This window comes from Bidens hawaiensis, unplaced genomic scaffold (assembly GCF_021521415.1).
Source record: "Bidens hawaiensis isolate Kalapana, Puna unplaced genomic scaffold, B.hawaiensis_p1.1 tig00019341_1, whole genome shotgun sequence".
Taxonomy (NCBI): domain Eukaryota; kingdom Viridiplantae; phylum Streptophyta; class Magnoliopsida; order Asterales; family Asteraceae; genus Bidens; species Bidens hawaiensis.
Genome location: NW_027492936.1, coordinates 56,899 through 80,364, shown reverse-complemented (window position 1 = coordinate 80,364; position 23,466 = coordinate 56,899). Strand labels below are relative to the sequence as shown.

Genomic DNA, 23,466 nt, shown 5'->3' with positions numbered 1-23,466 from the left:
TTGGCAGTAGAAAAACATTAAGTTTATATTTTTTATATTAGCATTGAACTATACACTACTAGTTATTTACATACGAGAAATCAACAATGGCACCGAGGCGTGGGAATCTTCACCCATAACAGGCTGGAAAAGATCCAACTCGCCATACCGTTCAAGAACACGCATTCTGCATTCCTCTGCAGCCATTAATCCGGTCGAGTAGGCCCCGTGTACCGACCCCGGGTATCAGCACTTGTTGCTTCTCCTGCAAAAAACAAATTATCCACTGGGATCCTTAGCTTGTCATATAGCTCATGCGGTTTCCCGACTCTATCATAGCTATATGAACCTAGTGTATTTACATCAGTGCTCCAATGAGATACCAGAAACTGAATCTGCGTAAAACAAGACACCAAAAAAATTAAAACTTTAACGGTCTAGCCATTTGAAAGTCGGTTTTCTAATGTATGTTACCGGGTCGGAAGCATTAGGGAGAATTTTCTTAAGTTGCATAAAAGCAAAACTAGCTGCAGCCTCATCCGACATTTTCTCAATATCTCTTGCCAGCTGGCCTGCAGGCATGTAAACGAGCACTGGGTGACCCGTGGCTTTGTGAAGATTAAGGAAGTAACTGCATCCGTACGAGGTTTCAGCAACCACTCCTAAAAACTCTACATTTGGCCAAAACACTTTGTCAAAATGCAAAGCTATCTTGTTCTCGATTCCAATTCCAAGGTCGGCTATGGCTTCTTCCTTCCATTCGGGTAGTCTCGGCTCGAAACTGATTGTGTTTGACTTCAAAACACCTAGCGGGACCGCCACTATGGCTGCATCCGCAAAGAATGTTCTACCGTTTTCAACCGTGACCTTCACACCATTAGTCCGCCTCGTTATCTTCTCTACCCTTTAAAAACAATTAACATATCGCATATAAGAAATGCACGCAAACACATATAATCAGATAGTCATAGAAACAGTTTTCTTTACCTGTGACCCAAGCAAATATGGAGGCCTTTGGCAAGCGTGTTTAAGACCGGTTGGTAACCCCGGACCATGAGTCCATGCCCGCCTGGAAGCAACACTTCCTGTACATCAGGTAGCATAAATAAGACGTAAGACGACACTTCTAACTACCTTAAAAAATGAAAATAAAAAACAAAAACAAACCTTGTCCCAACATTTAAGAGAGATGGTATCAGCATCAGCAGCAAACCAGCCTTCCATTCTACACAAGTACCACTGTAACACATTATGAGCAAGCCCCTCCAGCCTGTAAAAATAAAAACTTTTACATTTTGTCATGATTATTATCTCTTTACATAGGTCATCATGGTAGTTTAAATTAAGTTATTTAACCTTAGTTTTGGGTTTCTTTCAAACACAATTGACAATGCCCGGTGTATAGACGAATCTTCAGTAAACTCTTCTCTAACTTTATTCGTCTGCACAAAATTCACTCCACAAGTCAAACAAAAGATATTGCTTGTACTATATACCGTGCTTGTTTAATAAAAAAAATTGCCTACAATACCTCTTCTAATATGATTTCAAATGTTTCCCCGACCCGTGAGACTAGTTCTTGAGGAACTTGATTCCCATCCTTGTCAAATAAGGCATAACTGAAGAAAGAATACATCTGTAACAATGAATTTTTAAAAACCTTAACTTTAGTTTTAGAAATGAGCTTACCTCTCCAAGTCATGGTCATACAACACTGAGTTGTCACCGCTTGTACGATATAAAGGTAATCCAAGTCTTCCGATGATGGGGGCCAAGGGATTCTTTTTGCAAACACCATGCAACCTGCAGCATCATAAGCATATAGTTACATATAGCAACAACGGCAAACATACCCGGTGTAATCTCAATCATACCAGAGTGTACCTGTCTATAAGTAGAGTCTGGGGATATACTTACAGACAGGTATATGGCGCAATCATGGCCCATTCTTCAAAGAACGAGTTGATTTAGGCAAAAATAAATTATACATGAGTTCATTTGAGTCATTTCAAATCAATCAACGGGTTAATTTGGTCTACTTAAATTAGTCAACGGGTCAATTTGGTTTACTTAAATTAGTCAACAGGTAAAAACGGGTAACTAATGTAAACTTGCTAACTTAAAAGGGTCCAAATGGGTTATTTCCACTCATGGCTATTGTTTGTCTCCACCACTACTTGTTGCCGACACGAAACCATCAACGCCACCGACACTCCACTGTCATTGGCACCGACACCGCCACTGTCTCCACCACCATGGCACCACCGCCTGCCACCTCCTTCTCCGCCAATAACCATCATAAGAAAATATAGCTTGTAAACCCTTTATTGGTACTTTTTTCTCTAAAAACAACTTATTTCAACCCAACTCCAGGAGCAAGCCAAATTGATGTTTTTTTTAAAAAAACGACCCATTTTTGACCCAAACCCGTTTTGCTTGCAACCCATATTGAACCAATACCCCTACAAACAAGTGTATGCAAATAAATCAAGGATCTATAACATGACCACTCACCACGATGCCCCTAAATCTACAGGAAAGCCAAACGAGTAATCGGTACACGTCCGGCCACCAATTCTCTCACGAGACTCGAGTAAAACAACCTGAATATCATGTAACTTGATCAGTAACACACTAACACTACTAGCATATCCCCTTTTACATATGATCAAGACAATTAATAACATACCTGAAATGAAGCATCATGGAGAGCACGAGCCGCAGCTATACCCGCAATCCCACCACCGATTACGATCACAGAAGGTGAGCCCAAATGCCTTGTTTTCATGTTTACAACAAGATGCTACATTTAAAAAAAAGTGTTAGCCCAGTTCATATGTGAAATATTATTAATACATACAAACCTTAAAATTTTTTCAAATGTTGGTTGATATATGAATGAATGAAGATGATGTGATGCAGATTTATAGATTTTTGTGACACTGGTGATGGATATGATATGTGGTTAATTTTTATAGGGAAGAAGAAGTGACATAGACACATGAATTGCGTGGCTTTATGTTGATTAATAATTCATTGTTTATTTATCTTCTTTCTGTTTGGTGTTAATAAGGTCGGTGGTAAGGAAAACAGCGTATCACAGGGCATGGTCAACGTAACGGTTTTGGTCAAACTTCAGAGTCCGTTCAAAAAATAATGATTTCGACTTAACAAAAGTAAACACTTAAATAGTTATTTGATCGTGTAGCGATCATCTTCTTTTCCTCATGCTATTTTGCCTTTTGGTTTACCAATTTGTTAATAGTTGGTATTTATCCCTCTTATTTACGTTTTCTTTGTCCGGAACTTGCTTAAGTTCATGAATCTAGGAATCTTGATTGAAGAAAAAAAAAGGTGATACACGACATCATTCTCATTGTATGTTGTTGTATTTGGAAGACAAGGAACGAGCTTATATTCGATAATATTTATATTTCTAAGATAGTTGAGGACATTAAATCCTTGGGTTACCTGTAGATTAAAAATAAATCATCTAGGGATAGCATTTTATGGAAGGATTTGTGTCATTTCTTATAGCAAATCTTATTTTGTTTGGTCGGTTTCCAACACCTTGCTAGTTGTTTAATGAAAGTTGCCGATCAAAAACTGGGAAAAAAAAAGGAAAGAAAAAACGAAGGAAGAAGTTATTTGATCCTGTAAAAAGTTATGTAGCCTTTGGAATAAACATTAAAACGAAAGTCATGAACTTGGTCCATTAACACTAAGCTGGGGTGGATAAGACTTTGGCAACTAGTTCGGATCTTATTTCCAACATAAAATTCTTGTTGTCAATGAGCTCTCAGGTATAGGCAATTCAGGGGTTTTACGAGCTGTCGGTTTTCTCTTGGAATGGATTGGTGCCATCCTTGAACGTCACACTAATGAATGTAATGATGAACGATTGAAATCTCGTTTGAGATGTGGACAATTTGTAATCATAGAAGAACGACACATAAAGAAAAGAAAAAATAAAGCAGGGAAGGAAAATTCTATTACCTCATAATGCAAAATTACATACAAGAAATAAGCAAACCATATATATATATACCCATACATACACGCTGTGTATGTTATACGGCGTGTATGTTGCATGCCGTACAACATATACGGTGTGTATGTCTCTAATATACGTATACGCTTACACCCCCTTAAGTACTTACAGCCGTATAACATACACGACGTGCATGTCTCTAATATACTTATACGCTTACACCCTGTAACATTTCGGAATTTTCTAAACCCGTATTCGTTTGCGTTTAACCCAACCCGGAATATTTTGGGATCTTTATTATAAATTAAAAATCAAATGTTTATAAGTAATTAAGTTTATAATGTTCACTTTAGGCCCTTTATCCTTTACACATTGTTTATTTTCTATTTATTTCTTAAAATGTTCAAATATTGACCAAATAACAAACTACAAGGACTAAATATGTAAAAATTGAAACTTCCCTCTCCTGGTTCCCGGAGCGCTGCGCGACGGCACACCCTCAAGGTGGCCGTGCAGCGCCATGGTGCAACTAGTCAGATCGTGTTGTTATTTTTGGTTCTTAGTTCGTTTTTAGCATCGAAATCACTTATTTTAGGACAAAATCGAGTGAATTAAGCCCCAAGAAAAGGATTATAACTAAAATACAAGTCCATATTCATAAATTACTGATCATGTACGAAATCTACAACTTATTTCATTGATTTAGTCATTAAATACATATTCGGTTTCCTAAATGAGTGAATTTACTAAATATGGTTCGTTTTAGTGTTCTATATAAACAATCCTCATAATCTCTGTCATAAACTTTCCTCATACCCTAATATACTAATCCCAGCCGTCACATACCTCTGCTCATCATAAACTCTTCGGTTTTTGCTTATTTGGTTAAAGATACACTCATAAACGATTGACATTGCATACGTGTGGACCTTTGACTCGTCGTTTCTGTTTATTCTTTCACTTTCCGAGTTAGTTGTAAACATAGAAATCGTTCATACATATTCCCTAGTTAATAACCTTCAATAAATTTTGGTGGTTGAAGGGTGTTGACTGGTCAAGTCGTTTAAAACTCGTTAAAGGGCAAATCAGTCAACAAGTTCGACTTAACGTTTTCTCATACTTCTGGTCGGATTCAACATTCGGTCTAGAAGATTTTTATTCTTGTAACGAAGTTTTAAGGCTACTGACCAAAACCCGACTTCTGACTCGCTGTTCGAATTCTGGTCAGTACCAGCTCGCTTAAATCTTAAAACAAACATAACTTGAATTCTAAACGTCCGTTTGGATTGATTCCAGCGGCAACGAGTTAGTTTTACTTATATTATCATATCTCAAAGTTTCAGGTTCTGAGTTGTTAATCTTGTTTGACGCGTATTAGACGACTCGCTTATTCGTTAACTCGCTTATTCATTTTTATATTCGCTTGTCATTAATCTAAGGTGAGTTTATCATTCCCCTATTTTACTAAGTTTTTCTAAACATTTTGGGGACATATGCGTATTATTCGTATTTCATACTCTCTCTCTCTCTCTCTCTATATATATATATATATATACGTATATCAAACTATAGCATATGTGTAATTGTGTGTGACTTAATTAAATATACGTGTTACATGCTTACTTGTATTAATTATTCATTTATTCGTATATTCGGAGGGGTACAACATATTCCCATGTATTGGGTGCTCATGCTATTGACCAACGTCCGATTCGCTTGGCAACGGTCTACATACTTGTTTGTGGTTTGATTACATTTACCGCACTTATCACATTATGCTTATTTATATTGACATGAAAAACTGGCGATATTCTCACGCAACTTTATGTTGACAAACTCTATTTTCTACGCATATGCAGGTTGCTTGAATTTGAAGTATGGACACTTAGAAAGACCTTAGGGTTTTATTGAAGACAAACATGGATTTAAACTTATTATATTTGTTTACTTGAATAGCTTTGTTGTATTTGGATATTGTGTGTATTCTTTGAATAAAATAATTAATTAGATATTGTCATTTATATTCATGATAGTATCTTTGAGCTGTGAGCAATCGGATCATGCCCCGGCATTTCCGTCTTAGGTTGGGGTGTGACCCCCCCCCAAGTTGGAGGTTGAGAAAACCCCAACTTGCATAAAAGAGAGTGAAAATGAGGCCCTGGTAAGCTCATTGATCTTGCGTGTTCGTATGCACCAGAGTCACTAAGGCCTCATGTAACTATGCTCGAACAAAATGACAACCTATTTCAATGTGTTTAGTCCACTCATGAAATACATGATTCTTTGCAATATGGATTGTAGCCTGAATATCACATTTGAGTTTAACAAGAGTAATGTTAGGAACATTAAATTCCGAGAGAAGTCTTGTCAGCCATGCAAGTTCAGCCGTCACACGTCTAAGAGAACGGTACCCGGCTTCATTTGAGCTCAAAGAAACAGTAGGCTACTTCTAAGATTTCCAAGAAATCGGAGCCCCAAGTGAAACATAAAAACCACTAACTGAGCAACGAGTATAAGGACAACCTACCCAGTCCGAATCACAGAATGCTACAGAGTAAAGGAAGGATTATTGTTGAAGAATAATCATTGAGATAAAGTTCCTTTGACATATAAGAGAGTGTGAAGAGCTGCATTCCAATGAGACATCCTCGGATCTTGCATGAATTGACTCAGAAATTGAACAGCAAAGGCAATATCAGGTCTTGTGTGAGTAAGGTAATTAAGTTTACCAACAAGTTTCCTATATCATAAAGGATCATCAAGAACGAGTCCCTCATGAGCTTTGAGTTGTAAATGATGAGGCAATGGAGAGTTAGTGACAGAAAGACTGGAAGTATCAAATTCAGAAAGCATGTCTTTAGCAAACTTGCGTTGACACATGATAACACCTTCTGTAGTGTAAAGAACCTCCATTCCTAAAAATTAATTGAGACTTCCCGGATCTTTGATTTTAAAAGATAAATCCAGGAAAGTCTTGAGTTTATTGATCTCTTCCAAATTGTTCCCAGTGACTAAAATGTCATCGATATATACAGCAACATAAACCACTGATGATCCCATAAACTTTGAAAACAAGGAATGATCATTTTGAAAAACCACATACCCCCTTGACTTTAATGCGGAAGACAATTTCCCATACCATTGTCGAGAAGCTTGTTTCAAACCATATAAGGATTTTTAAAGTTTAAGCACCTGGTTATCAGGAAGTTGCATACCAGGTGGTGACAACATATAGATATCTTCATCTAAATCCCCATGAAGAAAAGCATTGCTAACATCAAGCTGAAATAGAGGCCAACTTCGTTTTGTAGCGACAACTATAAAGCTTTGATAGTCATCTTGATAAAAGGAGAAAACGTTTCATTATAATGAATCCCCTCTTTTTGAGTTTCACCTCGCATCACCAATCTTGCTTTATAACGCTTAACCGTCCCATCTGCATTGTGTTTAACTTTAAACACTCATTTGCATTTCATAGCTTTCTGCTGGTTGGTGAAGCACATTGCTATATCTTTGACAAGCATCACATTTTTTAGCATAATCCATAGCATATTTTTCATAGTTGGCCAATAGTATCATGTTCTTAGTACTTTGGAGAAGAGTGGTCTCCCCCCCTCCCCAGTGTGGTTGCTATAATCTCCTTCGTGAAAATCCTTTAATACCTCTTGGATCTCAGGATCCTCAAGACATCTAAGATAGGGACCTTCTAATGATTTCCTGTACAAAACATCATATAACAAAATAAAATAAGATACTTTCATTCGAAAGGATCTATGATTGTTTTCGTTAGCTGGGATTTCTCCATTTTGTAAATATGTCTTGATCGGCAAGATCCATTATCCTTTTACTTTAGAGGATCCTGAATTTAAAAACGTTCAAAGGATCCTTCTCTGGTGAGTATCCCAATCATGATTCCAAGCTGTCTTTTCATAATTATGTGGATTCTAGTTTCTTTCTTAGCCAAGCAAGATTTTATGCTGGAGGATCTTGAGAACATCATCAAGAGAAAAGAGCCAACCATTGCTGAAGTTTCCAAACCATCTGTTCCGTCTTCCAAGAGCAAGCCCTCCTCATCGAAGAAGAGAAAGAAGGGTGAGGCAGTTGGGCATACTTCTGAAACCTTGACCTTTGAGAACCTTCAGCCTATCGTCCAGCAAGTTGGGATTTCCACCATTCCCTATTTACCTTGAATTGTGTTTTGAAACTTTTTTTGGTCAAAAATTAACAACAATGATTTTGTAACTAAATTAGTAATCGGTACTTGGTGCTTGTATGAAATGAATGTAAAAATGCTTGAACACGAGGATTTTATTCCCTCAATTTAGCACGTTTTCCTTTTCCAGCACGTCCTATTAACGGCAAGTCCGGGTCTTTAGGCAATCATGGTGACATCTTTTGACCTGGTAAACATGGAAAGGCTGCAAATAAATTGTTTCCCACGTTTCCTTTTTAACCACGCACTAATAACTGCAGGTCCGAGTCTCCGGGAGATCATGGCAACGTCCTTTGACCTGTTTAAACAAGGAAAATAGCGAGCAAATTGTTAATTTATACAATATATTTAGGATACCTGTTACCTCGGAAGATACCATATCTTGAAGTTATCCCGAACATACTGCTGGCTGAGGATACCGAAAATCCGAGCCCTAACAATTGTCCCCAAATTTAACAGCTATTGATGTGGATTATGTCACACCCTCAAAATCCACTAACGGAGTTTTACCGTCAGATGGTGTGAACTAACAGGATCGGAATCATCAGTTATAATCAAACCATAAAAACGTTTAAATGAAAATAAGTGCGGAAACGTAAAACCATAGAACAATGTTACGTCACGCAGGACGATTTAAAAACCAAGGATAACAGTTAAAACAAGTTTGCATAGTTAAAAGTTTATCACACAATGCATGTCCCTAAACCGCGCGCCCGCCTCGGCTACCTGAGAATAACATACTAAAAGTGTCAACACAAGGTTGGTGAGTTCACAAGTTATATAAAAATAAATCGTTTAGCGTTTGCGTTAAGCGTTTTGCGTTTTGCGTAACCACGTTACGGCGTTTTGCGTTAAGCGTTTTGCGTAACCACGTTACGGCGTTTTGCGTAACCACGTTACGGCGTTTTGTGTTTTGCGTAACCACGTTACGGCGTTTTGCGTTACCAGATAGTGTTATGTCAAATTATATATCGATAGGTAGCTAGTCTATACAACAAGTATTACTAAGTGTTCGACACCGGAGCTGACTCGTTTAGTAAGTGCCTTGTCACCAGGTCCTCCAAACCATGGTAAGTGTTAGCCAAAATTACACCCGCTCGACCTCCAGTCGAGTTTAGCGTTGGGTGGGGTTTGTCAAACCCAGTAGTACTACTCAACAGTGACTCGCTATTCTAAATATTAACCGGTTCGATGTGTAGGACTTCAAATGTTTCGTTTGCCACTTAGCCTTTACAAGTGATATATAATTTATAACAAAATCTTAAAATGCGTTGTGGAGTATGTTATCTCCCCCAAAAGAAAAGCGTTTAAAAACAGTTTAAAGAGGGGAAAGTGAAACTCACTGTTTGCGAAGAATTTCCCAAAATAAATCACCAAGATGCGCGTCACCGAAAAACTCTCTCTAACGTTCTAAAACAACAAAAAGATTTTTCTAAGTGTCGGAATATTATCGAGCCTCTAGACCCGGCACATAATACCTATGCACATAACATGTTTCGTGTTTCGTTTGTGAATCGTGTGTGACTTTCACAAGTGTTTTTGTGACACATCACATGTGTAAGCAATCATATACGTGTCATGTATTCATAACGTACATTACTAGCAATTATTCCCCGTAAGGGCATTTTGGTCAACAAATAACAATTAACTAGCCATTTTTCCCCATAAGGGCAACTTGGTCAAATCATGGCAATCAATTAGCAACTATTCCCCGCAAGGGTATTTTGGTTAAAACATAACAATTACATAACAAATATCATATTTCATGCATTTTTACACAACTCAGCAGCTAGTTTCACCGAGACAGAAATCCTACTAGAAAGATTGTACTATTTAACCGATCATAGAATCTCAATTAATTTACCAAAAATCATCACAGAAGCACATATGTCTTAGGTTTCCAGAACATATTTTATTACAGTTTTATTCCTCATAGTTTTCTCACAATCATCAAATCATTACAGCAAACTCATAACAGTCAGATTCATGCACAACAGAATGTTATTTGCAATTCCCGTTAAACGAAAAATCCAATAAATGCAAGACCACTTGGGTTTGGTTCCTAACTCAATGAGTCAACTTCCAGAAGAGGAACCAACCCAATTGGTCTCGTAGTTCATGAGATATAACATTTACAAAACAACCTAACAGCAGGTCTAACAGCTCAGCTTTGCACAACGTTTTTGTAAAATCATAAAAGTTAACCTTTACTTGTCCAAAAATTACAAGTTTGGACTTTATGAAAACTAGACTCAACAAAGTACCCTGTAGTGTTAACAACCTCAACCAATTTCCACATTAACATTTATTTACAGTCGTCTAAACATAACTTACAATCTGTCCAGTACCAGTTTTGACCTTTAATCACAATTAAATCGTTTAACCAACCAAAACACCTCCAAATTTGGCGTGGTTGGACTTTCTGAAAACTAGACTCAGAGTACTACCTTGTAGACTCATAATTTGCTCAGTTTGCTTTTATATTCAACGAGTTACACATCATTCAATCTTAACAATTACTGCTGTCAAAAACTCAGCAAGCCTAAACAATCATCTAACATGCATCCTAAGCATACTACATAACCCAAAACATGTAATACACATAATTAATCATAGAAAATCAGTAGCAACCCTCTAGGGTTTACAAACAATCAACGATTCATCAATCTTTCACCGTTCAAAATCACATATGATCCTCAATATCAACAACCAATACATAATCAATCATAAGAACACTTAATATGATATTCAATAGTTAGGGTTTCATATTTATACCTTAAAACGCAGAAGTAAACCAAGGGAAACGTGAGGGGTGCTTAGAAACGAGTGTAGGATGCTCCGATTTTGACGAACAATATCAAAACGAGGTGATATGTGGGTGTGTGTGAGCTGCCGATCGCAAAGATGGAGGGTGAAGGGGCTGCCGCGATCGGGGTAGAGGAAAAGGAAAAAGAAAATTAAGTTAGGGTTAATTGTTAATGATGTATTTATAATAATCTATGTTACACTTTGGCCCCTCCACTTCTAAGTATTACTTTTCCTAGCTTAAATTAACTTGTTTACATCTTGAGTTAACGTTTATAACCATGTTATCACATAACACATAAGTCTAACACATAATTATCACATAATTACTGTTTTGACGTTTTTCGTTTATTCATCAATCGTTTGCGTCAACTCGTTTGCGTTTCGGTGCAATTCCCGAAAGACTACACATGTAGTAAGTGTTAAGCGTCATTTAAACCCTAGTTTAAATGTATTGAAGTGTGCGTTATAGATTCAATTATCTTAAGTTTGATTTGACGGAGTTGAGTTAACGGAGTTAACCTGAAATTGACGATTGTCACATCATTCCCATGTTAAAGAATTTTCGTCCCGAAAATTTGAGTCAAGTCGTGATGAGTGTCTGAAAAAGTAAGAAAAATTTTCGGTTTGTCATATCATCCCCTAGTAGAAAGAAATTTCGTCCCGAAATTTAATTCATACCTCCGGTGATGTCTGACGGTTTGCCGGGTTTCGCGGTTTTCTGTGTTTGGTTAGCCCTTCAAAAAGGTGAGGATACTTTTTCATCATTTGATCCTCGCGTTCCCACGTGAACTCCGGTCCACGTCTCGAGTTCCATCGAACCTTAACGATTGGAATTTTGCTGTGCTTGAGCGTTTTGGTTTCCCAATCCAAAACCTCGACTGGTTCCTCAATGAAACGTAACTGTTCATCAACTTGTAGTTCCTCCAAAGGGACTACTTGGGTTTCGTCATATAGACATTTCTTCAAATTTGATACGTGGAATACATCGTGTACGCCACTGAGTTCCGTTGGTAGGTCCAGTCGGTAAGCCACCGGACCAATGCGCTCAGTTATCTGGTAAGGACCAACATATCGTGGGTTGAGTTTGTTTCGCTTACCAAATCGAACCACACCTTTCCAAGGTGAGACTTTGAGTAACACTCGATCGTTCACTTGAAATTCGAGAGGTTTTCGGCGCTTGTCGGCGTAACTCTTTTGGCGATCTCGTGCTGCTGCCATGCGATTTCGGATTTGAGCAATCTTTTCCGAGGTTTCGAGTACCAGTTCTGGACCAGTGATTTGGCTGTCACCCACCTCTGCCCAGCAGAGTGGTGATCGACACTTCCGTCCGTACAGCGCTTCAAACGGCGCTGCCTTAATACTTGCGTGGTAGCTGTTATTGTACGAAAACTCTACCAAGGGTAAGTGGGGTTCCCAACTTTTTCCGAAATCTAAAACGCATGCACGCAACATATCCTCCAGGGTCTGAATAGTTCGTTCACTTTGCCCATCCGTCTGAGGATGATATGCTGTACTCATATCGAGACGGGTGCCTAGTGCGCTTTGCAGCGACTTCCAAAAGTGCGAAGTGAAACGAGAATCTCGATCAGAAATGATTGAGACAGGCACTCCGTGTCTAGACACCACTTCTTTCATGTAAACACGAGTTAGTCTTTCCATTTTGTCCGTCTCTTTAATCGCTAGGAAGTGTGCCGATTTAGTCAACCGGTCAACGATCACCTAGATGGTATCGCATCCCGTCGGTGTCCTTGGTAAACCCGTAATAAAATCCATTGAGATGTGTTCCCATTTCCACATTGGAAGTTCCGGTTGTTGTAGTAGGCCAGATGATTTCTGGTATTCTACTTTGACTCGGGCACAAGTCAAGCATTTGCTCACGTAGGTGGCAATGTCGGCTTTCATGTTCGGCCACCAGTAAAGTGCCTTTAAATCATGATACATTTTATCTGAGCCAGGGTGGATAGAATATCGGGACTTGTGAGCTTCGTCCATCACTAGAGTTCTCAACTCTCCGTATCGTGGAACCCAAATCCGGTTCTCAAAATATCGGACCCCGTCCGATCTGGTTTCAAGTTGCTTGTTCATGCCCCGCATGAGTTCCGATGGAAGATTATCATCTTTCAAAGCTTCAAGTTGCGCATCGCGAATCTGATCGGGTAAGCTGGCATGAATCATGAGTTGCAATGCTCTCACCCGTCTGGGTTTATCTGTTTTCTTTTCTGCTGAGGGCGTCGGCCACTACATTGGCCTTGCCAGGGTGATACTTGATGGCACAATCATAATCCTTGAGCAGCTCGACCCAACGACGCTGTCGCATGTTCAGCTCCTTCTGATCGTAGATATGTTGGAGACTCTTGTGGTCGGTGTAAATGGTAAACTTGGTACCGTACAAGTAATGCCTTCATATCTTAAGGGCAAACACCACAGCTCCGAGTTCCAAATCATGGGTCGTGTAATTCTTCTCGTGAACCCGTAGTTGTCGAGAGGCGTAGGCTATAACCTTCTCGAGTTGCATCAGCACACAACCGAGACCTTGTATAGATGCGTCACAGTGTACCTCAAAATTTTCCGTTCCCTCGGGGAGGGCTAGAATAGGGGCGCTGCAGAGTTTGGTTTTCAACAGTTGAAAAGCGGATTCTTGCGCGTCACCCTAATTGTACTTAGTGCCCTTGTGAGTCAAAGCGGTGAGGGGTTGAGCAATCTTTGAAAATCCCTCGATGAAACACCGGTAGTAGCCGGCCAGTCCTAGGAATTGTCGCACCTCAGTCGGAGTCTTAGGTGCTTCCCAGTTTTTGATGGCCTCTACCTTACCGGGATCGACATGGATACCATTCTCGTTGATCACATGTCCTAAAAAGTGAACCTCGCGAAGCCAAAATTCGCATTTCGGGAGTTTAGCGTATAGTTGTTCCTTCTTCAATAATTCCAGAATTACCCTTAAGTGCTCTTCGTGGTCAGCTTCGTTCTTGGAGTAGACGAGAATATCATCAATGAAAACAATCACAAATTTGTCGAGGTACGCCTTGCATACTCGATTCATGAGATCCATAAATACGGCTGGTGCGTTGGTTAGGCCAAAAGGCATAACCGAAAACTCGTAGTGACCATACCGTGTTCTGAAAGCCGTCTTTGAAATATCTTCCTCGCGCACTCCCAGCTGGTGGTAACCGGATCGCAGATCGATCTTCGAGTAGTAACTCGATCCTTGAAGCTGGTCAAACAAATCATCGATTCGGGGTAAAGATAACGGTTCTTGACCGTCACCTTGTTCAACTCCCGGTAGTCGATGCACATGCGGAAAGTCCCGTCCTTCTTTCGGACAAACAAGACAGGGGCTCCCCATGGCGATGAGCTAGGTCGGATAAAACCCTTATCCAACAAGTCTTGCAACTGAGTGGACAGTTCCTGAAGCTCCGCCGGTGCGAGCCGATACGGGGCTCGTGCTATGGGTGCTGCACCGGGTGTCAACTCGATTTGGAATTCGACTTGACGAATAGGAGGGAGTCCAGGCAATTCCTCCGGGAAAACTTCCGGAAAATCTCGCACAACAGGTATATCTTCAGTTCGTTTCTCCTCCGCGGGTTTCTCAACAATCTGTGCCAAAATTGCCGGATGACCCTTTCGTAGATACTTCTGCGCCTTCATAAGGGTAATGACGCTGGTGGTCATGCCGCTTCTCTCGCCTCGGACCGAAATGATCTCGCCGGAAGGGGTGGTAATATGGACTATCTTATCATGGCATATAATCTCCGCTCGGTTCTCGGATAACCAGTCCATGCCGACAACGACATCGAAACTACTAAGCGTAAAAGGAATAAGGTCGATATCAAAGACATGACCTGACAGTTTTAACTTACATCCCGCAAGTACATGAGTTGTTACTATAGTCTTACCGTCAGCTAATTCAACAGGAAACTTAGCATCTAACGGAGTTGGAGTTAAGTCTAAGAGTTGGCTAAAGGCTTTCGACACAAAACTCCTATCAGCTCCAGTGTCAAACAAAACAGAAGCAAAACAATCGTTCACAGGGAACTTACCAGTCACCACGTGCGGATCATTGCGGGCTTGACCCGACCCAATCACAAAAGCTCTTCCCTTGCCATTGCTTCCACCATTACTGCCACTTCCATTATCCCCATTGTTGTCGTTCTGTTTCAGCTTGGGACAATCTTTCCTGAAATGACCTTCCTGCCCACATTCGTAACATCCCTTCGTTGTTATAGGTGGTTTAGGAGCACCCTTTGCCGCAAGGTCTCCTCTACATTCTTTCGCTTGGTGACCCATCTTTCCGCATCTTTGACACTTGACGCGGTCACATTGGCCAACATGATGATAGTTGCACCTATTGCACTTTGGATATCTCCCAGCATATCCGCTCGAAACCTGCCCGCTACCGTTGTTGTTGTTGTTGTTGTGACTCTGAGAGTTAAAGCTCCGAGCGAATTCGGGCTTACGGTAGTGCTGTTGCGGTGGGAGGTTCGAGGATGAAGATCTGGTGTTGTCAACTTCCTCTTTCCGCTGCTCGGGTTGCTGTTGCTGTTGTTTTCGTTACTCGGGTTGTCACGGGCCTTAGTGGTCGAACCCCTAGGTGGTAACGCACCTTGGGTCACAGCCTGATCCGTCAGTTTGTGAGCTAAACGGATCGGTTGTTGAATCTTGGCTGGTCTGGAAGACGTCACCATGCCCTGAATCTGCGGTGCTAACCCATCAATGTACATTTCAATCCTCTTACTCGGCGGATCCACCATCCGCGGACACATCACAGCCAACTCGTGAGAACGGGTGGTGTAGGCTTCGATTTCTGAGCCCACCATCTTCAGTGACCAAAATTCCGACTCTAACTTTGAAATCTCTTCTCTAGGACAGTACTCTTCTCGCATCATGTTCTTGAACTCCTCTCAGTTCATAGCGTTAGCCAGTTCCAGTCCAAGAATTTGCACATTTGCACATCGTCTGGGGACACCTCTGAGTGTGCCTCTGGCTCAGCCGGTTCTTCCTCCGGTTCCTCTTCGGGTTTCTCCTCGGAATCTTCCTCGGGCTCCTCTTCAGGCTCCTCTTCGGGATCTTCTTCAGGTTCGGCCTCAGGCTCCGCCTCAGGCTCGGCTGCGTTCTGAGCAAGTTGCATTTGTAAGACATCGCAACGCTCTCGAGCTATCTCGGTTCGGGTCCTTGCTACTTGGAGTTGCTCTTGCAAGTCTATCATCTCGGCTTGCATCTTCCTCATAATCTTCATCTGTTGATCACTAGCCTCTTGCATTTCCTTCATTGCCGCTGCCATGCGGGCGATCTCCTCCTTAGTCTCGGTTCCGTCTTTTAACAGTCCGGAAACGTTCGCTCTCGTATAGCGCATGTAACCAACATCACACTCCAAACAAGAAACAACAACTGCGAGAACTCGCTCTACAGGTTCGGTTATGGGTGGTAGGGTGTTGGGATAAGCAGGATGGTTCGGGTGAGGTAACGGGGGAACTTGTTCGCGATAGACCATACGTCTGATCATGTTTGGGTACCAATCCCAGCTAACGTCGTTTTCGTAAATGCCTCCGGATAGGCGGTACCTCTTTGGTGCGGGAGCTTCGAGTTCCGGGACTACTCGGGGTGGCGATGCGGTGGGTAACTACGGTTCCTTCCCGTTAGCATGAGTCATCGGATCAGATGATGATGAGGGTGGCGGCGTCGACATTTCTACAGGTAAGCCGCGTATGCGCGCGCGTATGAGTGAAAGAGGTAAAGAGATAAGATTACAAGACTACACAAACCTATGCAGTGCGTATCATTATAACTAATGGGTCGTCGCGGTTATAGTCTAGTATGCATGCAGCTTCTAGTTCGCTATAACCAATGTCTCTGATACCAATCTGTCACACCCTCAAAATCCACTAACGGAGTTTTACCGTCAGAGGGTGTGAACTGGCAGGATCGGAATCATCAGTTATAATCAAACCATAAAAACGTTTAAATGAAAATAAGTGCGGAAGCGTAAAACCATAGAACAATGTTACGTCACGCAGGACGATTTAAAAACCAAGGATAACAGTTAAAACAAGTTTGCATAGTTAAAAGTTTATCACACAATGCATGTCCCTAAACCGCGCGCCCGCCTCGGCTACCTGAGAATAACATACTAAAAGTGTCAACACAAGGTTGGTGAGTTCACAAGTTATATAAAAATAAATCGTTTAGCGTTTGCGTTAAGCGTTTTGCGTTTTGCGTAACCACGTTACGGCATTTTGCGTTAAGCGTTTTGCGTAACCACGTTACGGCGTTTTGCGTTTTGCGTAACCACGTTACGGCGTTTTGTGTTTTGCGTAACCACGTTACGGCGTTTTGCGTTACCAGATAGTGTTATGTCAAATTATATATCGATAGGTAGCTAGTCTATACAACAAGTATTACTAAGTGTTCGACACCGGAGCTGACTCGTTTAGTAAGTGCCTTGTCACCAGGTCCTCCAGACCATGGTAAGTGTTAGCCAAAATTACACCCGCTCGACCTCCGGTCGAGTTTAGCGTTGGGTGGGGTTTGTCAAACCCAGTAGTACTACTCAACAGTGACTCCCTATTCTAAATATTAACCGGTTCGATGTGTAGGACTTCAAATGTTTCGTTTGCCACTTAGCCTTTACAAGTGATATATAATTTATAACAAAATCTTAAAATGCGTTGTGGAGTATGTTATCTCCCCCAAAAGAAAAGCGTTTAAAAACAGTTTAAAGAGGGGAAAGTGAAACTCACTGTTTGCGAAGAATTTCCCAAAATAAATCACCAAGATGCGCGTCACCGAAAAACTCTCTCTAACGTTCTAAAACAACAAAGAGATTTTTCTAAGTGTCGGAATATTATCGAGTCTCTAGACCCGGCACATAATACCTATGCACATAACATGTTTCGTGTTTCGTTTGTGAATCGTGTGTGACTTTCACAAGTGTTTTTGTGACACATCACATGTGTAAGCAATCATATACGTGTCATGTATTCATAACGTACATTACTAGCAATTATTCCCCGTAAGGGCATTTTGGTCAACAAATAACAATTAACTAGCCATTTTTCCCCATAAGGGCAATTTGGTCAAATCATGGCAATCAATTAGCAACTATTCCCCGCAAGGGTATTTTGGTCAAAACATAACAATTACATAACAAATATCATATTTCATGCATTTTTACACAACTCAGCAGCTAGTTTCACCGAGACAGGAATCCTACTAGAAAGATTGTACTGTTTCACCGATCATAGCATCTCAATTAATTTACCAAAAATCATCACAGAAGCACATATGTCTTAGGTTTCCAGAACATATTTTATTACATTTTTATTCCTCATAGTTTTCTCACAATCATCAAATCATTACAGCAAACTCATAACAGTCAGATTCATGCACAACAGAATGTTATTTGCAATTCCCGTTAAACGAAAAATCCAATAAATGCAAGACCACTTGGGTTTGGTTCCTAACTCAATGAGTCAACTTCCAGAAGTGGAACCAACCCAATTGGTCTCGTAGTTCATGAGATATAACATTTACAAAACAACCTAACAGCAGGTCTAACAGCTCAGCTTTGCACAACGTTTTTGTAAAATCATAAAAGTTAACCTTTACTTGTCCAAAAATTACAAGTTTGGACTTTATGAAAACTAGACTCAACAAAGTACCCTGTAGTGTTAACAACCTCAACCAATTTCCACATTAACATTTATTTACAGTCGTCTAAACATAACTTACAATCTGTCCAGTACTAGTTTTGACCTTTAATCACAATTAAATCGTTTAACCAACCAAAACATCTCCAAATTTGGCGTGGTTGGACTTTCTGAAAACTAGACTCAGAGTACTACCTTGTAGACTCATAATTTGCTCAGTTTGCTTTTATATTCAACGAGTTACACATCATTCAATCTTAACAATCACTGCTGTCAAAAACTCAGCAAGCCTAAACAATCATCTAACATGCATCCTAAGCATACGACATAACCCAAAACATGTAATACACATAATTAATCATAGAAAATCAGTAGCAACCCTCTAGGGTTTACAAACAATCAACGATTCATCAATCTTTCACCGTTCAAAATCACATATGATCCTCAATATCAACAACCAATACATAATCAATCATAAGAACACTTAATATGATATTCAATAGTTAGGGTTTCATATTTATACCTTAAAACGCAGAAGTAAACCAAGGGAAACATGAGGGGTGCTTAGAAACGAGTGTAGGATGCTCCGATTTTGACGAACAATATCAAAACGAGGTGATATGTGGGTGTGTGTGAGCTGCCGATCGCAAAGATGGAGGGTGAAGGGGCTGCCGCGATCGGGGTAGAGGAAAAGGAAAAAGAAAATTAAGTTAGGGTTAATTGTTAATGATGTATTTATAATAATCTATGTTACACTTTGGCCCCTCCACTTCTAAGTATTACTTTTCCTAGCTTAAACTAACTTGTTTACATCTTGAGTTAACGTTTATAACCATGTTATCACATAACACATAAGTCTAACACATAATTATCACATAATTACTGTTTTGACATTTTTCGTTTATTCATCAATCGTTTGCGTCAACTCGTTTGCGTTTCGGTGCAATTCCTGAAAGACTACACATGTAGTAAGTGTTAAGCGTCATTTAAACCCTAGTTTAAATGTAATGAAGTGTGCGTTATAGATTCAATGATCTTAAGTTTGATTTGACGGAGTTGAGTTAACGGAGTTAACCTGAAATTGACGATTGTCACAGATTACAACTGTAAAACTTTTGAAATTTGAATTCTACACGCTTGAAGGATCTCACTGCACGTGTCACTCATCTGCTACCATATCAAACACTTGGATATCTTTACATTTATCCATGATAAATATTTCCCAAATCATTCGGTCATCTTTCTCGGTAATCCTCTTTCTCTCTTTGCTCTTCATCTTCAATCACCATGCGTAAAAAACTCAAGTTCTCCGTCATCAAGTCCAGGCTCAGAAGGCTAAGGCTGCAGGGTTGGAGATTCCCTTTTGGGATGTGGCAGGTTGGAAGAAGATTGTGGCGGAGCTGAGCGGAGAGAATGTGGAAGAGCCGGGGCACGGCGGATAAGGTGGCTGATGAGGCGGTGAAGGATCAACAGGGCAATGATGGCGATAAAGACAAGGCCTGAGCCCGGTTTTTATGAATGTTTGTTTGGGGTTTATGATGGTTGGTTGTAGGTTTGTGGTATTTTGAACAATTGGAACTTGTGTCTTGAACAGTTGGGCTTAAGATAACAGGATACATGGGTGGAGGAATCTTTGACTTTTCAAGATAAAGCCCGTGTTATCTTAACTTTTGAACATTTAGCAATGCTTGGGTGGAGGGATCTTCCACTTGTTGAAGACGAAGCCCTTGTATTGTCTTTTTATCTATATGCATTTAATGTTAGTAATGATATGATCTTGTGGCTTTAGCATTGTGTTTTGTATGTCTTTTTAGATAATTTATCTGAATATGTTTTAAACTTAATATGTCCAAAATGGTTTTAAACTTATCTATTTTCAGAATGATATATCCTAAGGATAATATATCTAGAAAATACATTTTCAAAACTTATCATGTTTGAAAGTAGAATATCTTAGGATAATATATATGGAAAATATATCCTTAAGACTTATTATATTTAGGGAAATATCTTAAGTTTGTATGTGTAGAAAACATGTCCTTAATATACTTAGAAAAATATCTTAAGAATAACATATCCAGAAAATACACGTCTAAAATCTCTATAAGTGAGATTTGATACAATTAAGCCGAAAGATCATATTTAAAAAAAAATGCAAAGGGAAAGTTGAACATAAAATTGTACCTTTGCAGCTGATATTAAGCTAACAAACTTACATACGATGTCCCCAATTGCTGAGTCTTCATGCATCATACTTTCGGAATTTGTGTTATTCGAGTTAAAATTAACTAAGTAACATCTTTCCCATCAGCGATTTTACCAATCTTCGATCTAGCAAAATCAAGTTAGACAAATTTGGCGAAGAAGCCTTTACTGGGGTAAACCCGATATGCTGGCGACAAGGCCTTTACATGAGAGACATAAAAAAGACCTATTATGTATTAAGATAAAATATCTTAAGGATAATATATACTTAAGTCTTGTGTAAATGTGAATTGTCACAATTAAACCAAAATATTACGTCTCGACAGACAACACATGTAAAAAGACTAAGTGTAAAGAGTACCTTTGTAGAGAACATATATAAATTTAACAAGCTTACATATGATGTCCCTAACTGTTGATCTTTTTGGAGTATCATGTTTCTGGAATTTTGCTAAGTCAAAAACAACTTTGTAATATATCTACATTTAGCGATTTGTCCGATCTTCAATCTGTCAAAACAAAGTTAGATAATCCTGGCGATAAAGCCCATTTACTGGCGACAAGGCCTTTGTACTGGCGATAAAGCCTTTTCACTGGCGACTAGGCCCTGACTTAGGAGACATGAAAATGTCTAAGCTTGAGATAATACTGGGGAAAGTCCAAATGTACGGGCATGTAAATGCCAAAACTTGAGATAACATGAAAATGTTATAAACCTTAGATAACATGAAAATGTTATAAACCGTATGTGTGACACGTCTTCCACTTATCTTAAGGATTCGGTATATAGCCAACAACAAACGGATTATCAGCTGGTCTGGTCCGACTGCCTCGAACTATATCCAAGCGCTCTAGGCGTTCGTTGGAAAGGTGAAAACCTTCAAACCTTAGAATATATCCTAGATATCTTATTCGTGCGCTCCAGGCGTTCGTTGGAAAGGTGAAAACCTTTAAACCTTAGAAGATATCCAAGATATCTTATTCGTGCGCTCCAGGCGTTCGTTGGAAATGTGAAGACCTTTAAACCTTAGAAGATATCCAAGATATCTTATTCGTGTGTGAGGTGATCAGCCTCTGACCGTTATGAAGATAACATATCCTTGGGATAACTGAAAAAACACCGAGTTCTTGATGAGGGGTGGGTGTTAGCCTGGCTAACACCCCTCCGATGCTTAAGTCAGTAAACTTGATTTAGAGATAATAAAGTTTAAAATATAAAAATAGATGAGGGAACATACCTTTATCCTGAGGATACCAACATACCAGTCGAGGATATTAACAAAAATATGCTTTAAGGTGGATAGCGTTCCAGGCTCTTGGTATAGGAACACCTTCCATAGTGATTAACATGTAGGCCCCTTTACCTGCTTCTGAATCGATCAAGTAAGGGCCTTACATTTTGGAGCTAGCTTTCCATCTGATGGGTTAGTGGTATTCTGGAATGCCTTTCTCAATACCATATCTCCTACTTGGAACCTTCGAACCCTGATATTCTTGTTGCAGGACTTCGCTATTCTTTGTTGGTATGCTGCCATTCTGATCCTGGTGAGGTCTCTGAGTTCATCGATGGTATCTAGGTCTTCGGTAAGACTTCGGTTGTTGGACTCAATATCCTGGGTGCTGGTTCTTGCTGTGGGGATCACCATCTCTGTAGGGATAACCGCTTCGGCCCCAAACACCAAAGAGAATGGTGTTTGTCCCGTTGCATTTTTTGAAGTGGTTCTATCGGCCCAAAGAACAAATGGTAGTTCTTCAGCCCATTTTCCCTTCTTGGACCCCAATTTCTTCTTCAGATTGTTGATGATGATCTTGTTACTGGATTCTGCTTGACCATTAGCTTGAGGATGTACTGGATTTGAAGTCACCATCTTGATTCCTCAACTTTCACAAAAGTTGGTTGTTCTTCGTCCGATGAACTGTGATCCATTGTCACAAAAAATCTCAGCTGGGATACCAAATCTTGTCAGGATGTTGCGCTTGGTGAATGAGATCACATCCTTTTCTTTAACTTGGACAAATGCCTCTGCTTCGATCCACTTGGAGAAGTAATCTGTCATGACCAGCATAAAGACCTTTCTGCCAGGAGCCTTGGGCAGCTTTCCCACAATATCTATTCCCTATTTCATAAATGGCCATGGGGACATGATAGGATATAATGGTTCAGCTGGTTGATGCAATATGTTGCTGTGTCTTTGACAAGCATCACATTTTCTAGAGAAGTTCATTGCATCCTTCTTCATTGTTGGCCAGAAATAACCTGTCCTCAGTATCTTGGATGCTAAGGCTCTGCCCCCCGGTGTGGTTTCCACAATTACCTTCATGTATATCCTTGAGAACTTCTTGTGCTTCTTGATATTTCAAGCATCTCAAGTATGGACCTGCAAGTGATTTTCTATACAAAACATTATTTAAGATAATGTACTGGGTTACCTTCATTCGGAAAGCTCTAGGATTTTCCCCTTCTGGGATCTCGTTATCCTGAAGATACCGTATTATGGGATTGGTCCAAGATGCTGGATTATCCTTAGAATTTGAAGTCTCTAAGACTTTGAGGTTCTCCTTTGTTGCTGGAGTCAAGATATGCACGATAGGTATCTTGACATCTCCTGGTATCTTGAGAGCTGATG

At 40.0% G+C, this 23,466-nt stretch overlaps 1 pseudogene; it reads right to left on the bottom strand.

The window, feature by feature from the left end:
• Positions 1-39: 39 nt before the first annotated feature.
• Positions 40-2,908, bottom strand: LOC143558146 (polyamine oxidase 2-like; annotated as a pseudogene).
• Positions 2,909-23,466: the final 20,558 nt, after the last annotated feature.